General features: G+C 36.1%; 1 protein-coding gene across 5 annotated transcripts in view; it reads left to right on the forward strand.

Moving 5' to 3' along the window:
• The window catches only part of LOC115216731 (N-acetylated-alpha-linked acidic dipeptidase 2), a 1,056,093-nt gene that overhangs the window by 673,846 nt on the left and 369,475 nt on the right, over nt 1-12,772 (forward strand). The window lies entirely within an intron of this gene.

A 12,772-nucleotide genomic window follows, 5' to 3' on the forward strand; every position in this document is an offset into this window, starting at 1 on the left:
CACAGCCACTCCCACTATATATATATATAGTGCAAATTTATAGAAAAACAAATATGAAGACAGGTGTTGGAACAACGAGTGCATTAGTTTGACACTCAGGAAAATGGAAAAGTCTTTTATATTTCAAGCCTATGCTCTTTGACAGAAAGGAATAAGAGGGAATAAATAGAGAGAGAGAATGAGAAATACATGTTGAGTTGTAGTCCAGAGAGAGAGACAGAGAGAGAGAGAGATGTATGTATTCGTATATATATATATATATATATATATATGCATGTCTGTGTGTATATGTATATATGATGATTGGATAATCTCAGTTTCAATTGGTCAAACTTGGGAACCAAGCCAGAAACTCTAATGATGGTTGCTTCTGATAGTACCCTATAGAAAAGGTGCCCGAAGATCCTAAACCTATGATCCTTCCAGGAATAGTGGGCAGAGGTGTGTGTATACCCTTAGTATGTTTATCCTACACTACTATGTACAGAGTGACCCCTATTAAGTGTAGAGCTGTTTGTGAAGACTCTTCAGTCTTGTTGAAGGTGTTTAGCTTCTCTAAAGCAGGCACCAAAAAAAGAGGTGCATGCAATGCACTTTATAATGCAATTGGTGTTAGGAAGAGTATCCAGCCATACAAACCAAGACCAAAATGAAGTTATGAGCTAGATGTGATCCATCTGATCTATCTATCTAGGAAAGTACAAATGACCTCTACACACTTACCAGCATGGAGGTTCTTCTTCAACCATCACTCATCATTTCAGCTTTCTCCCTCAGAAAAGATAGCTAAAATTTTGATTTGAGAAGAAAATAAATTGCCTTCTCTGCTATTTCTGCAAACTGACTAAAGATAATATCAAATGATTATAATAATAATAACAAGAGCATTCAGAGCACAAACCTCTGCCAAGGCAACACCAACGTCCTCTCAACGATTAACAGAGATGATTTTTAAGATTAGAATTTCTGAAATAAACTTGACTGCTCTCACAAATAAGAATTCTAAAAATTAACCCGACCGCTCTCAGAATTTAATTAAAAAAACAAGAAAAATAATCCAGAATCCTTGTCCGGTACTGGATTGATCCCAAAATCTAATCAGTTTGTACTAGTCATGAGGCCAAGCATCCCTGAAAGTTTCATCCAAATCCATCCACTGGTTCTTGAGATATCTTGTCCCCAGACAGACAAACAAACACGACTGAAAACAATACCTCCACCTTTGCTAAGGTGGAGGTAATAATCCTTTCTCCTACAGGCACAAGGCCTGAAATTTGTGGGAGGGGGATAGTCAATTTCATCGCCCCCAGTGTGCAGTTGGTACTTATTTTATTGACCCCTCAGAAAGATGAAAGGCAAAATCAACCTTGGCGGTGTTTAAACTCAGAACATAAAGGCAGAAAAAATGCTGCCAAGCATTTGTCTAGGTATGGTAACGAGTCTGCCAGCTCACCACCTTAATAATTACCATTATTATTACACTATGCAAACCAACTTAGTTAGCAGGCATTTTATCTGAATGGTTGGTGACAACACGTCTCCTCAAATCTCAAGAATCTTTCTTATCATACTCGCAGAATATAGGATAGTACATTTCTGTGGATCAACTATGCAAGTTTCAAATCTAATCTCTTTTCATCTTTTAGATAGTATTATCGGTGTTGTGCCAAGTGCAGTAATTACTACAGGAATAATTGTTGTCTTAGTCTTCCACAGTCTCTTCAGCTCTCTAGCTAGATCCTAATATTTCTAATTTTATTACAATGGCAGTGAGATAGCAGAATCATTAGCACACTGAACAAAATGCCTATCAGCATTTCAGTTCCAATTCTTCCAAGGTCAGCTGATAAAATGGGCACCAATCAAACTACTGGGGTGGAGGTGGGGGTTGAGGAAATTGAATAGCTCTCTTCCCCATAATTTCAGGTATTGTGCCTATAGTTGAAAGGATTATTATCATTATCATTATTATTGAGTGAGAGAGCAGTGCATGCCATCAAAGTGACACTGGAGTAAAATATATGAAACCCAGTATACCCATCATGACTATCCGTCTGATAAGGGTACACCAGGCACATGCATACAACCATATGTGCACGACATGGTGATCTCATATCAAGATAAACAGCACATGACCTTGCAGGTGAGGCCCAGTTAGAATTTTCTTCTGATTGAGTAACCAATCCCACTCAAAAGGTCCTTGAATAAGGATTGTTTAAGGATGTTGAACGAAATATCCACATTTCCAGAGGTGAATTATTCAAACCCCAAAGAATCCCTCTCAACACATGGCTATGATGCTCCCCCACTACTTCTGCTTGTGATCAGAGGTGCACATATCATCACCCACTAAGGGACATACTCAACTGGTTATGGTCGGACAACTGATAAGCAAATGTGTGGTATTGAGCACAATATTTACTGTAGCCCATCTTTTATACCAAGACAAAACAATGTACATGATAACAGTTAAGATCAGAAGCCATGAGAGCCACTGCCTGGTACTGCATCAGGGCATTCATTATCATTATTATTATTATTATTATTAAGGCAGCAAGCTGGCAGAATCGTTAGCACACCAGACAAATGCTTGGCTGCATTTCATCCATCCTCATGTTCTAAGTTCAATTTCCACCAAGGTTGACTTTGCCTTTCATTCTCTTTGGGGTCAATGAGATAGGTACTAGTTAAGCTCTGAGGTCAATGTAATCGACTTACTTTTTAAGCCAGACTTACTGGCCTTGTACATAAATTTGAAACCATTATTATTATCATTTTCATTAGCATCTTCTTTCAATTCTGTTTCCATTTCTTGCCAAGTGTCTTCCTGACACCTAGGGTAGGCCATTAAAATAAACAAACCAGATTGTTCATTTACAAAGTCATGTGATAGAGAAAAAGGAGAAGATAGAGAGAAAAAGGACAAAATAAAAACAAAAAAGTAAACAAATAAAATAATAATGATTATTATGAAAATAAAAATAGTGCATCTTAAAATATTGTTTTGTTATCAAGAAATATAAAATATCTGAAACAGTCCTTTTTGTCATTGATTATGTGGACCTAATGTGCTCTGCAGCTTGTCTGAAATGGCCGATGGAGAAAAGCATTTTAAACTTGTCTGCTACAGACATATTCGATGTCTTGTTTTTGTTTTTTATTTCCCTAGAACATATTCAGTTGCTCAGAGTTATACGGTGTGTGTGTGTGTGTGTAGAAAGAGATAGATGTAAATGTTTGTATGTATGCATATATTTACATCTGTGTGTGTGTGCGTGTGTGTGTATTTATATATATGTATATGGGGCGGGAGCAGATGAATGTAAGTACACACACTTAGACTTGTATATTTACTGGAACCAAAACATAAAATATTGTTATTGAATTTGTGTTTTCTTTTTTATATATCTGATGTATTCTGCTAATAAAAGAAACAGAAGTTCAGTCAATGACATAGAATCCTGCAAGGGATTTCTCTGCCAAAGTGGTCTTATAACTGTCAGAGCAGGTGCAACGAATGATACCTACTGTTTACATAGAAATGTAAGTCTTCATTCAGAAAAATGACAGGCTTATTTAAGAAAAGCTCACAGGATGTTTATTAAAGATATTTTGGTTTTCTTTTTACCTTTTATCTGCAATACAGTGATAGAATTTCATTGCTCAATGGCTGTGAGGTTAAAGTGCTAAACTGCTAACCAAACGGTGGTCATAGGTGCTATCTTTGCTATTATAGTAATTTATTTTGTGTATGTAGCTGCAGCAGGAACCGCAGAAGCACTGTCAGTATTCATTGGCTAAATTTCAGAGATGCAGATTTGTACCACAATGAAAAGAAAACAAAAACAAAAGTGGCTGTATTTTCATTTCTATTACATATCACAACTTCAGAATAAACTCAAAAATGAACAACCGACTGTATTTTGTATTTTGCCTGAAGAGTAACCAAACTGACTCTGCTCGTCTCAGTTTGTCGGTTTGCCTGGCAGACAAATACATTAGTCCGTCCTTACAGTTTAGTGGGTAACAATAACAAACGACATGTTTCACCAGTGTGCAAATTTACATTAAAAACACATCAATAAAAGGATGCTGATTGTACAAGCATCTTAACCCTTTAGCATCTAGATTATTCTGCCAAATGTAAGGCTTACTCTTTTTTTTACTTGTTTCAGTCATTTGACTGCAGCCATGCTGGAGCACCAACTTTAGTCAAGCAAATTGACCCCAGCACTTACTCTTTGTAAGCCTAGTACTTATTCTATCGGTTTCTTTTGCCGAACCGCTAAGTTACAGGGACGTAAACACACCAGCATCGGTTGTCAAGCGATGTTGGGGGAGACAAACACAGACACACAAACATATACAGACACATACATATATATATACAACGGGCTTCTTTTAGTTTCCATCTACCAAATCCACTCACAAGGCTTTGGTCAGCCTGAGGCTATAGTAGAAGACACTTGCCCAAGGTGCCACGCAATGGGACTGAACCTGGAACCATGTGGTTGGTAAGCAAGCTACTTACCACACAGCCACTCCTGTGCCTATTTATTAATATTGTTTTGAATTAATCATACTTTACCATATAGTTTTAAAATTTCAATGATATGATTGCAGAGTTTATAATGACATTGTAGGGTAGGTGTGAGAGGCCAAATCATGGCTGGTTTGAGTTTAAAACAGGTAGAATATATGGGTTGGATATGACTAAATGCTAAAGGGTTAAAATGTATATAAATGAAATTTAAAAGTAATGCAATAAAATGTGTGTGTATATAGCCACTACACACATTTTTTTCTCTCCTTGTTTCTCTCCTTGCTTTTTTCTGTGTCCCTTTCTGTAGAAGAGCGTAGGCTCGAAACATAAAAGACTTTTTCTATTCCTGAGCGTTATACTAATACATCTGTTTGTTTTCTACACCACCTGTCTTCGTCTTTAGTTTTTTTCGTAAACTCTCCCTATATATACACACACACACACACAACACACACACACACATATATATATATATCATCATTATCATTTAATGTTCACCTTCCATGCTAGCATGGGTTGGACACACCACATACACAGTGCTCCAGCATGGACAAAGTCACATGACTGAAACAAGTAAAAGAATAAAAGAATATATTTCTTGCTTTTTTTCTTGTGAAGTCTCCTTTTCTTAGTTTTTTAGGCAGAGTCAGTAAATGTATCTTAGTAGGGTTCCTCGTGTATTGTGCAAAAATTCCCCTCAGCAAAATGTTAGATCTTAAATTAGATGTTGTAAATAATCTAAGACAGCTTCCTATCTTTTCAGTTGCATCTGTAGCAGACTGATAGCATTAATGTTTCATTAGACAGAGGCAGTATGTAAATTTCAGAAAGCTTATGAGAGTTGTGGTGCTATGGCTAAACGATTAGTTTCCAAACTACTTGGTTTCAGGATCAATTTCATTGAACAAATGGCACTTTAGATAAAAGTGTCAACCATAGCCTTGTCAGTGAAATTCATTAGGTGGAAACTGTGTGGAAACCCTGATTCAGAGGTAGATTTTATTATGTTACCCATGAATGACCAGAAAGCTGCTCCTTCTTTAACACGGATGCTGTTATTGAGAGATGAAGGTAGACTCTTGTTGGATTTTTACATAAAAGGTAGAGAAAGTAAGTTTTTGCATCATTTTCATTCTTCTATACTTCATAAATATTCCAGTATTTTCAAATGTTGTCCTGTTTATATTGAGCTGATGATTGATAAATATTGTAGTCTCTTTCACCATACTTACCTAATTATAATCAGTGAGACCAAATTACAGCATTGAAGTTCATATCAGCTCTCTCAACTATCAATTAATGTATTGTGCTAAGAGTAACACGCTGATCAAGTTGATAGAATATAAATACACCCTTATCACTGCACAGTGGTATTGATGTGTTAATCTTAATTTTATAAGATTTATTAGCCTAAATGAAGAGGAGGTCAATTGAATATTTCATTCTTAGTTATACATTTACATAAATCTATCTGGCTTTACTATGCAAACTATCTTCCTTTTCATGTGTTCTCATCAAACCAAACATTAACTGTTAACTTTTCAAGTGTTATATCACCCACAAACAATTATTACTCATCCTTCCACTCTATCCACTCCAAAATAGAACCCCCACCCACACACCACACCTAACAGTATGTAAACATTTATCTGCCTATATTATATGTGTACGTGATTGGATTTCAGAAATATTTTTCACTCTAGATAATATAAATATATATATAAATATGCATATATATTGATTTTGTAGTTGTTTAGCAATATTCTTGATATGAAATTGTGTTGGAACAGATGTTGTTGTACTCTTGAAGGGTCATTTTACAAATAAAAACACATACATTGAATTATATTTTCACTTTTTGTTGTTGGTAGACTGTAAGCTGTTCAATTAGCATATTGAACAAAGTGCTTAGCAGTATTTCATCCCTTTTATATTCTGAGTTCAAATTCCACCAAGGTCAACTTTGCCTTTCATCCTTTCAGGGTGGATAAAACAAATACCAGATGAGCAATGAAGTTGATGTAATTAACTCTCCTACACCCCACAAATTTCAGGCCTTGTGCCTATAGTAGAAAAGATTATTATTATTATTATTATTATTATTATTAGTTTTATGTTACCATGCCAGGTAAAATGCTGTCTGACTCTACATTCTAAATTTATATTCCACCAAGATTGACTTTGCCTTACATCCTTGGGGGCAGGTCAATAAAATGAGTACCAGTTGAATACTGAGATCGATGTAATCGACTTATCCCCTCCCCAAAAATTGCCAGCCTTGTGCCAGAATTTGGAACAATTATTATTATTATGTGGTTGGCTTTTGTTTTGTATTTATACAAACTGACTCTAAGTCTTACACAGAGACCTCAAGAGACAACAATTTAGAAGTTCAAGTTGGTGTTATGACAAGGGTGCCATATTTTCGGTTTTGTACAGAGTATTGTTTTTTAGAATGTCTGTCAAAACATTATTATTATTATTATTATTATTAGCAGCAGCAGTTTTTGGATGTAGCAGACTTTGAGTAGATGTGGGTATATTATTGAAGTCACAAATAATGACGAACAGACTCTGGCAAACTGATTGATTGATCAAAAGAATGGCCATATAATTAATTGATTAGTTGGATAATTAGTTAACTAGTTGAGTAATAATAATAATTATAGAAGGAATCAAAATATAAGCAGTGTGTGTGTTTTTAGTGACATTGATTTATACAAACACTAGTAACAAACTAAAATAGTCTTTAAGTGTGTGTGAGTATATGTGCATGCATGTATATGAGTGTTTGATGCTATTTTGATGTTGGATACCCATCTCTCTATGCCTGAAATCAGGAGAGGAGAATGTTTCAACATTAAAACATTTGTATTATTGTAAGGGATTTGTTTATGTAAAATCTTAATCACGTTACTCTTTCTAAAAACTCATTTTGAATGTAATTTAAATTCATCATCATCATCATCATCGTTTTCCATGCTGGCATGGGTTGGTCAGTTCGACTGGGGACTGGCAAGCCAGGAGGCTGCACCAGGATCCAATCTGATCTGTCAAGGTTTCTACAGCTGGATGCACTTCCTAATGTCAACCACTCCGTGAGTGTAGTGGGTGCTTTTTACATGCCACCAGCAAGTCAGCCAGTCAGTCAGTACTGGCATTGGCCATGTTCAGATGATGCTTTTTATGTGGCACCAACATGGGGAGCCAGTCAGGCAGCACTGGTAATGACCCACACATGAATAGTACTTATTGCATGCAACCAGCACAGGAGCCAATCAGGTGGCACTAGCATCAGCCACAACTACAATTTCCATTTTGATTTCAATTTCATTGAGATTCTGATTGTAATTTTGATATTGATTTTTTATTTTTGATTTTACTTGACTCAATAGGTTTCCTCAAGCACGGTGTGTTGCCCAATGATTCAAAGGTACTTTTTAAATGGGCTGGTTATACAACACTGGCATTGGCTACGGCTGTGATCTCACTTTACTTGCCGGGTCTTCTCAATCACAGCATATCTCCAGAGGTCTTGGTCTCTTGTCATTGCCTCTGTGAGGCCAAACACTCGAAGGTTGTACTTCAACACCTCATCCCATGTCTTCCTGGATCTCCCCCTTCTATGGGTTCCTTCCCCTGTTAGGGAATGACACATCTTCATACAGCTCTCCTCATCCATATGCAGCACATGACCATACCAGCGCAGTTGTCTCCCTTGCACACCACATCTGATGCTTCTTATGTACAACCTGATCCAGCAGTTTGATACCCTTGTAGTTATTTCTATCTAAAACATCACCTTTACCTTTGTAGCAGTTGACTATGGTGCTGCTACAGCAGTCATTGGTTATGACTCCTTCGTGAACCACCTGATTTACAATACAGGGGACTAGACCATAACCCACACCACCAGATATTTTAAGCATCTCAACAATGATTCCTGATGGGGTGGGGGCTTTTCCTGATTTCATATCCTTAATTGCTTTATCTACCAAGAGGCTATAGATTCAAGTAGCTGGGTCAACACTTGGCAGGCTCTCCTCCTCCCATTCATTATCCACATTCAGCAGCCTTTCATAATAGCATCTCCAAGCCTCTTTCTTTGCAGAATCATTAAAAAGCAAGTGCACCATCATCCTTGCACACACTTTTCTCTCATACTGTTTTGCAATCTGAAATACTTCAGTACTTTGGTCCTCACTTCACTGAACATTGGCAAAATTCTTTTCTGTTTCTCCCTTGGATATATATGCCTGTCTCCCAGCCTCCTTTCTGTCTATCTGGTACAGTTTCCTACTACCCCCACTGTTCCAGGTTTTCCAAGCCTGTTTCTTTGCTCTAATGACCTTGTTTACTGTATTATTCCACCACCACGCTGCCCTAGGTTTGGAAGGGACTTATCACCAGCTGCAGATTTGGTCTGTGGTGCTCAGTAAGCTGTTACATAGGAATTTCCAGTTACCCTCTATGTCACAAGTCTGTAGCTCTTCCCCCCTTTCAACAGATATTTGGTATTGGTGGTGGGGGTGGGAATGGGCAGGCACACCACAAACAAGCAAGGGTTCTTTAAGAAATAGTACGGAAAAAATATGTAGCCAACATAGCAACACAGGAGGAAAGGAGAACTAAGGGTATTAGAAAGATTTCATTTGGAAATTTCATGAAGAATTAAGGAGAAATCTAAGGCTGAGAGAGAGAGATTAGGAAGTTATATATTGAAGAGTCAATTTAAATAATTAGCTTACAAAAATACATATTAGTAAATAATGTCTATTAATAATGAATGAATGAAAAGATAAAAGGAAATGAGAGAATATCTTAGCTTAGCGGTGCATGCGTGGGTGCCAATAGACAGCAACACTGGAATGAGTTGCATGAAAATCTGAGAGGGGGAAACATGTGAGAAAGGTATTCTTATATATATGCTACAACCAGAAGTGGACATTATGAATGGGCATTTTCACTCTGGACAGTAGAGAATAGCAGAGAATAGCACAAGAAGTCATAGTGAAAGGAAGGATTAACCCTTTAGTGTTCGCATTATTCTGCCAAAATTAATCCTTTTTTATCCACATTGCCTTGAACTAATCAGGCATTATCTTGGTGCTATGAGATTTTGATGAGGTAGCTGTTAATTTTTAAAACGACATTGTAGGGCTGGTGTGAGAGACCAGATCTGGCCAGTTTGACCATAAAACAGGCAGAATACTTTTGGTCGGATATGGCCGGTTTAAATGCTAAAGGGTTAAGAGATGGTGCGAAAAATATTTAGCCAACATGAAACACGGAAGAAAAAAAAAGAAAAGTGAAGCAAGGGTTATTTAAGGCATAGTACAAAAAAATATGTTGCCAACTTGGAAACACAGAAGGAATGGAGAATTAAGGGTATTAGAGAAATTTCATTTGGAAATTACATGAAGAATTAAGGAGAAATCTAAGGCTGAGAGAGAGAAATTGACTCTTCAATATATAACTCCCTAATGGATCATATTTAATGTTCATCTTTATGCGTGAATGTCTGTCTATTTGTGTAAGTGTATAGATAATGTATGTACATATTAATATCTATATATATTTATATATATGTGTGTATATATGTATGTGTTGTATATGCATACATATATACAAGGAAGACTTGTTCTTGTCTATCTCCTGTCCAAGCTTGATTTACATGTTCACCACCACAACCTCGTTTAGGCGTAGCAGCCCTTCCTGTTTGTTTTCACTCTCCTGTCTGTGTTACCAATTTTGACCCTCCACAAAATCCCAAACTTTATTTAATTTGCTTTGCAGGAGCAACCTTTTTTTTTATCAAAAAGTGTATCTTGTTGTTAAATGCTAGAGATATGAGAGTAGAAAAACAGTCAACAACTGATGAAGGGTCGTTTCTTTTTGTGTTGTTTGTCTTGTTTTCCATTTTGTGTCTTTTGTTGTTAAAAAAAATAGTTCATATTCCATGTACTCGTACTTTGTAGTTTTTGTTGTACATGTTTCATGATATCCTATGCTCTCATATGCATATATATACGTATAGATGTAAGTATGTACATGTACGTATATATATATATATATATATATATATACATAAATAAATGAAAGAATGGAGTTGAACGAAGATTTTAACAAAATTCCTTTACTCTCGACACATGTTTCAAAGACGGCATACTTTTAATTCCAAAGGATGCGTGAATTTGCTACCCAGGTATCGGTTCAACGAATTCTCCATGCTAGGATAATTCATTCACCTACTTAAATATATATATATATTATTTATATTATTATATGATTGAATGCCATGCATCCTCTTCCAAGTAAGTGTATATGTATGTACATATATATATGTGTGTATGTATGTCTATATATATATATATATATGCATGTCTCTGTGCATGTGTATATATGTATATATATATGTGTGTACACAAATGTATTTGGTTACCATGGTGCAAGAAGTAGAACTACAGCATTTATGAATCATCATTATAACACAAACAAGATAGCACTGAAAATACTTGCAAATTTATCAAAAATTAGAAAAATCAAAACTGATACAATGTGTGAATTGTTCCACCTTTCATGTGAAAAGTCAGCTAGTATCTACTTTCATCTTTTAATAACAGCCTTCAAGCTAAAACAGGAATATCTATTTGGTCATTCACATTAAACTAAGCAGTAGATAAAGTCCTTTCTCTAACACAGTGTTTCCATGCAGTTTCATCACACACATGTACACACTCATACAAAATCAAATCTTTTAAGTACATGCATACATAATTCATGTTGTTAGCACAAGCTCTTATTCCAGTGAGTTTTCTAATTTACGTACAGTAATTGTGTACAATTACAGTACGTAGTACTAATGTTTTTTCATTGTTTTTTTTTAGAATAATTTTTTTTTTCATTAAAATTTTTAATAAATACTTTGGTATGATACTCTAGATCAGTGGTTCTCAACCAGAGTCCATATGGCCCCTGAAGGTCCATATAAGATTTTGGTGGCGTCCATGCAACAAAATAATAAATTGGAGATCCACAATAGTATTTCAAGGGCCCCTGAAAAAATTTAGCTTTAGATGTATGTATCGGTATGTATTGCAAGAAACAGGAAGGTTTGTTTCTTTAACATTTTACATAGTTCAACCTACACAAATTAATGTGCAAAAAATCAAAATAGAAATTTTGAAAGAAGTTTTTATAAAACTACGGGGTCCCACCATAATAAAATAGTAATCAAAGAGGACCATAGATGAAAAAAAACACAATAGTTTAGAACCCCTGCTCCTGACATTTGAATAACTCCTATGATATTCTAAGCAAACAGAAAAAATTGTATATACACACTGAGTTCTTTGACCCATTTGTACACCACTCATACTTCTACACACTCACACATGTATACACATATATGTAGAGACATTTTTGTGAGTAATGCCTGTGTGTGTGTGCGTGTGTGTGTGCACACATGCATGCATGTGTATGTATCATTACAAGTATTATCATCATCATATTTGTTGTATCCACCTGTTTTTCCATTCTTGCATAGATTGGACAAGTTCTTTCTGACACAGCCTCTCACCATTTGTTGCATTCCTTTCTCATCCTGAGATCAACTTTTACCATTTCTATCCACATCTCCCTTGGTCTTCATCTTCTACACCTTCCTTTCACTTAGATACTCTGACACTTCTTTACCCATCTATTATCTCTCTTCTACTGGTATAGACTTCATTGTTGCACAACTAGGGTGCATGCTTGCTTCATGTTTCTCTAATTTTTGCACAACCTGCACTACCATGCAGCACTTTATTTTATATGCAGGCAACATAAAATCTACCTTTCACTCAGAGAGAGAATATCTTTATTACCACCAGAGGTAATAGCTCCGTGATCTTTTTCCACCTTGCTCTAATACTGGCTATTGTGTTTTTTCTTTTTTTTTTTGAGCACCTTCTTCCACAACTGATTAGGTTGCCCAAGTAACAGTAGCTATCACCTACCATTATAGAGCCTTCCCAGCATTTAACATAAATTTATTTAACTAGTGCTCTGGCTGCTGCCTATTCCTATCCATCTGCCACATACAAAATCTTATTGCCAATGATCCCAGTGCATCTCTTCTGCACACGTAGTTGACATTGTGTACAATGTATGGCGTTCTTGCTCCTTTTTTGCATATCAAACACTGCCATTCCCCTGGTGGCAATAGAATCCTGTCTTTCTTTTTAA

The sequence above is a fragment of the Octopus sinensis genome, linkage group LG10, assembly GCF_006345805.1.
Source record: "Octopus sinensis linkage group LG10, ASM634580v1, whole genome shotgun sequence".
Lineage (NCBI taxonomy): Eukaryota > Metazoa > Mollusca > Cephalopoda > Octopoda > Octopodidae > Octopus > Octopus sinensis.